General features: G+C 35.5%; 1 non-coding gene across 1 annotated transcript; it reads left to right on the top strand.

Moving 5' to 3' along the window:
• The first annotated feature begins 810 nt into the window (after positions 1–810).
• LOC131900268 (U6 spliceosomal RNA) lies at positions 811–917 on the top strand. The gene has a single exon (XR_009376180.1). It is a non-coding gene; the product is annotated as a U6 spliceosomal RNA (small nuclear RNA).
• Positions 918–6,228: the final 5,311 nt, after the last annotated feature.

The raw sequence follows: 6,228 nt of genomic DNA, 5'->3' as shown, positions 1-6,228 counted from the left end.
TGTGATTTTTCCATCATCTTTTCATTTCTCATATAATTTTGGATTTCTCTTCCACCTATATCACAATTTACATTTCCATTAACATAATAAAAAGAATCCATCCTGTAAGAAATTAATCCCAGCTCAATACTTACATGGCAGTCACCAAATTGTCTTGGTTTCATAATCCTTACAGTAACTATAATACTAATTTCATAAGAATTTTGTGAATTATACATACACACACACACACACACACACACACACACACACACGGGTGGGGAGAGACCAGGGTCATACAGCTCTATTCACAAATTTTAATTCATTGTTTTTATTTGGCCCCATCCAAGATCATTCATCCCTCAACCACGTCATCATCATCATTCCTTTCCTTCTCCTGTATCCTACTGCAATCCACGTTGGTTTATAATAGACAAGCCCCTTCCTTATATCAAAGCTGCTCCTTAATTATTAAGAGCTCTTTGTGCAAAATTGCTCAAAATTGAGTCTTTATTAACTCTTTCTAACCATTCTGACTGCATCTGTCACTATTGGCTAGAGTATTAGATATATACATTGCCAAAATTTAAGGGAATATGACTCCCCTCCAATCAGCACTCAAAAAATAAAAGCCTGCAGCTGTCCAGAAATCCCTCTCTCTCTCTCTCTCTCTCTCTCTCTCTCTCTCTCTCTCTCTCTCTCTCTCTCTCTCTCTCTCTCTCGCTCGCACCCTGCAGGCTAAATAGAAAGTGAAGTTTATAGTCTGTCCTATCTTTGGCTGCAAGCCATGCCACAGCATTCATCCATTGCTAAATTAAAAATAACTTCATGGTGCTCATTTCAGCATCATATACACTATATTTGGAACAATTCAGAGAAGATTAACATGCCTTCTATGCAAAGTTGAAACACCAATTTATAAAGTATTTCATAATTCTAAAGCGGGTACTTTCATATGTTGTTGTGAAAGAAGAAGTTAAAGGTGAATGGCACCAATACCTTCCAAAATGGCAAATGACTTTACCCCTTGATCTACCAATAGTAAGTTTAGAAATCTATCCTTCTTTGAGTGCTGAAGAGATGGCTCAGCAGCAAAGAGATCTATTCTGCTAGGGACAATGAGAATGACTCAGCAGTAAAGACATTCCATGCCAAGCCTGACAACTTGAACTCAATCCCCAGGACTCACAGGGTGGAAGGAGGAAACCAGAATGCAGGTTGCCATGCATGCCATTACATTGGAATTCACAGTAATGTGTATACATTCATATATATGCACAAATAACTAATATTAAATTATAATAACAATGAAAGAAATTTATCCTAATACACACATTCACACACACACATATATATGTATACATACATATATGTACATATATATATTTGTGTATATATATATATAATAGGGGGTATTTTCAGAGCTTTCACCAGATACTGTTTGTCATTAGATTTTGAATATCAAATGATCAGTTCTGAAAACACATATACAAGTTACATTATACCAACTGAGCAGGTTGTACTTCTGCATTTATATATGTGTGTGTATGTGTATACATATACATACAAGTATGTAACAACAATTAATTTATAAAGAGATTATTAATTTGAAAGAGATAAAGGAGGGGTGCATATGCGAGTTTGGAAGGAAGATGGTAATTATATAATTATATTATAATCTTAAAAATAAAGGAAATATGTAAAGAAAGAATTAGGAAACAAATCATTTAATTATGTTCTCCCATATACATGTAGTGGAATATAAAACAGAAAAAAAAACAAAGATACAGTCTACATATTAATGTGAAAAAATATCCAAAAAATACAACATAAAATATGTAGTTTCAGCATAAAGAACAACAGTATTTCCTATGCTGAGCTATTTTTAATGATGTGTCATGAGTGTATACATTTATGTATCATTGTATTTATAAAACAACCAAAATAAATATATAAATTGAATTTTGAGATCTGTGCTGGTTAGTTTGGTGTCAACTTGACATAGCCTAGAATCAACTGAATCTCAATTGAGAAAATATCTCCATAAGATCTGGCTGTACAGTATGTTCTTAATTAGTGATTGATGGAGGAGGGTCCACCCCATTGTGGGTGGTGCCACCTTAGGCTGGTGGCCCTAGGTTCTATAAGAAAGCAGGCTGAGCAAGCCATGATGAGCAAGCTAGTAAATCAGCAGCCCTCCATGGCCTATGCATCAGCTCCTGCCAGCAGATACCTCCAATTTTGAGTCCTCGTTCTAACTTCTTTCAGTGATGGACTTCGATGTATAAGTATAAGCCAAATAAACCCTTGCTTCTCCAACTTGCTTTTGGTCTTGGTGTATCATCATAACAATAGCATCTCTAACTAAGACAAGGTCTAGCTCAAAGCCATATGTTAAAAGATTTTCCTTATATTTTTGGTATTTGGAGGTAAGTTTTGGGAGGTAATTAAATTGCAAGACTGGAGCCCTCATCAGTGAGATTAGCAATGCTCTTATAGGAAGTGGCCAGAGGACTCACTTTCTTTTATCCCCTATGTAACCATTGAAGTTTGCAGCCCACAACCTGAAAGAGAGTTTTTACCTGGACCGCATTGTTCTTGAGCATTGATATAAGTCATGCAGCCTATAGAAAGATGTGAAACAAATTTTGTTTAAGCCTCAACTTTTTCATAATTTTCTATAACACCCAGAAATAAAACATAAACTAACCAAAAGGTAGTGCCTCATAGAAATATGAAACTATGGCCAGCAATCCTGCTGTCTGTTTCTATAAAGCTCGCTTGGAACCCAATCACACCCATTTGTTTCCATTTTGTTTGTGGATTTCTTTTCTTTTTTTAATAGGATTTTATTTTATAATTAACTTAATTTTACATATCAGCCACAGATTCCCCTGTCTTCCCTCCTCCCGCCCCTCAGCCCTCCCCCCAATCCACCCCCATTCCCACCTCCTCCAAGGCAAGATCTCCCCTGGGGAGTCAGCCCAGCCTGGCAGACTCAGTCAAGGCAGGTCCAGTCCCCTCCTCCCTACACCAAGGCTGAGCAAAGTTTCTCCTTACACACATACAACCAATCTAACAAGTCTACCTCATTGAACACAAAAATTTGTTCTGCTGGTTTCTCATGCCAATACACTCTGAGTATGTTTTCCACTTACAAAATTATCTGCAGGCTCATCACTTTGTATCATATCTGACACTACCAAAACATTCTGATCTACCATCTCTTATCAGTTCATCTCACTGATTTTCTTATTTCTCTTCTTACCCTTTTATTCTATATTCTTCAATATATCAGTCAAAATTACCCTTAAAAGTGTAATATAATAATATACATTTTATAATAAAATAATATAAATTTTATAATAAAATAATATAAATTTCAATGTGTCACTCTGTTGCTGAATACTTCATGATAAGTATCCTTTTCATTCAGAAAAAAATAATGAAAGGAAACAAAACAGTCCACATCTTGCTTTCTGGGTGCTCACACTGAACATCCTATTTTTACTTTTTTTTCTCTTTGATAAATGGTGTCTTTCTGGATCCCATAATGGCCTGGCCTAGAAATTCTTTATGTATTCTAGTCTGGCCTAAAACTAGTGAAAATACTTGTCTCTCAGCCTCCCAAGTGCAGGATTACAAGAGCGAGCTGTGGTACCTGGCCCTCACATTCTATTTAACAGAACAACACCATCCTCCCAGCTGTCACTGAAGTGTGATCTACTTCTTACACTGTCCCACAATTCATTTTGTATGTTAGCATGATATATAACTGAATTATTTATATATTTTTGTTTATAGTATGCCTATCATTTCCACCTGTAAAAAAAACCAAACAACCAAAAGCAAAACAAAACAAAACAAAAAACGAAAAGAAAAACCCACTTATTTTTTGCCTGTATATATAACTCCCTTCACCATGATGCACAAGATGAAATAAAAGCTCATAGAGGTTAAGAAAGTTCCCTCAGGGTCATAGAATTAATAAAAGACTTATACAGAAATTAAGCTATTAAAAAAATTCTAGAGCTCATGATCTTAACCAATAACTGACCTCATGCTATCTGTAGTGTTTTATGCCATGATAATCTATGTATACTTTCTCAAGCACAAAAGTGTTATCAAGCAGAATCAGCAGTGGTCATGGAACCTGGATATAGCTCTCTAGAGAATACTGCAAGCAAGATGGGAAGACACATGGGCGAAGAAATGGTGCCATTCAGGTTGACAGTTTCTCATATAACCTTACCTGGATAATGGGATGAAGGCATACTTGAAGGGTTTTAGCATCAACCTACATTTTCTTCTTCACTTACTCTGCACAATCGTGTTAATGATACTTCCACCAAGTCAAATAAAACATTTCCAACTGTCTGAGTTACAGAGTCGTTTCATGAGTAAATAGCCATTAACATTTCATGTCAAGTCATGGTGGGAGTGTTCAGGGCTAGTCCTTTGGGCAAAAGGAAGTGGAAACCTTTGTGGAAATGTGAATTGAGGCTTAAGCCTCAATACCTCCTATTTAGTTGTGTTCAAAGTTTTGATGCAGCCTACAAGGCACAGAGCCAACTGGAAAAAAATCAAAGTTTTCATTCACTTACTGTTATCTAATTGTTCTCACTTATATATACTTGCTAAATATTTTGTTTTGGTTAGTAGAAAAATGTTCAGAGGATGGCAACACTCAGATTATGCTGATACTGCAACTCCTTCTGCGATAGGAGACTTGTGGTCTCAAGGAGAATATGTCCTTTATAGTTTCACATAATTTGCAATTGTGTATTTAGTGCCCAGTAGGACTAAACTAGGCCAGAGCATATTAAAGCAAGTCTTAGGACCTCAAAGGAGCTTAATAAGTTTTGTGTTAGATTTTACAGGTTATGTTAAGGGTAGAGATGCTTTTATAAAAAAAAAAATGCTGACTTTTTTAAAGGATAACATTTTGTGATTGCTGATTTTGTATCCAATTTTCATTCAACTCAATAGTATAATCATTTCTTTTCCCAGTGGTCTAGAAAACTGATTCTAGAGCTGGATTGCTAAAATTCAAAGTACAACTAAGTTTTTGTGCTTATAAGTTTAGTAATATACCCACTCAGTGGTAAATTGTTATTTTGAGTATCCAACAGGTTTAGTGGAGAACCAGCATATAGAGCTGTGCCTGGGTGCTTGGGCTTCATGTTTATCTATGTGTCATGTGCATGTCTGGGGCCCACAGAGGCCGGAAGTGTGTGTCAGGCCCCATAGAACTGAAGTTACAAAAGGTTGTCCATGTGGGTGGTAGAAATCAAATCTGGCTCCTCTACAAGAGCAGCTAGTGCTCTCAACTGCAGGGCCATCTCTCCAAATTCAAAAATGTTTTAAAATATTACAAAATGAGAACCAATTTGGAAAACTTATTTTAAAACAATAGTTTTCATTTTTAGAACTAGAATATATTTTATGTAATATGGAATAATGTCAATAAAATGTATTTTATTATTCTCAGGAAATCTATTTCTAAGTTTACCCCTTTAATATATGCCATGTTATAGATTATACCATACCCTTCAAATGTCATATTGACTAAAACTTGTATGGATTTTTTCATGACAATTAACTTCATTAAAGAATATCAAGTTTACCATTTAAATACCAACTCATTGTTCTCTTCAAAACAAAGGTCACTTCACTCCACAAGTCTAAAACTTTTTGAAAAGCATTTGAGGAATGTATAGTTTTTGAAGGAAAATGTATTTACCATCTGTGCTGCACATGGGATAATTAAAAGTTGGGATATGATTCACTTCACTTGGTGGCAGTGACTTGGTCCAGATGCTAGAGAATTCAATGGAAAAGAGAACACATCGCTGGGTTCAAATGTCTGAGCTATTTAGAACTAGTAACCTGAAAAATGTTTAGATCTATTTATTTCTGTTTGTTTGTTTGCTTTGTATTATTCTGGTTTGGTTGTGCATTTTTAGTTGCCTGTTTGTTTTCTAATGAGAGAGTAATAAAGAATATGTATTAGGGTGAGTGGGGAAGTGAGTGAGGAACTGAAAAGAATTGGGGGGGGTAACTGTGATCAGAGTTACTGAATGGAAAACAGTATTTTCAATAAAAATTGAATAGGTCTTTATCTGTTCTTACCGATGATAGAATAATAAGCAATATTTATTCGTGTCAACAGAGTGAGGAATCTTACTTCCTCCACTGTAAACATTTTGCAAGTCACATGGAAACCAATAAGACTACAAACTCTGTGTT

Source organism: Peromyscus eremicus, chromosome X (genome assembly GCF_949786415.1).
Source record: "Peromyscus eremicus chromosome X, PerEre_H2_v1, whole genome shotgun sequence".
In the NCBI taxonomy this organism is placed as follows: Eukaryota; Metazoa; Chordata; class Mammalia; order Rodentia; family Cricetidae; genus Peromyscus; species Peromyscus eremicus.
This window is presented reverse-complemented; position numbering and strand designations above follow the sequence as displayed.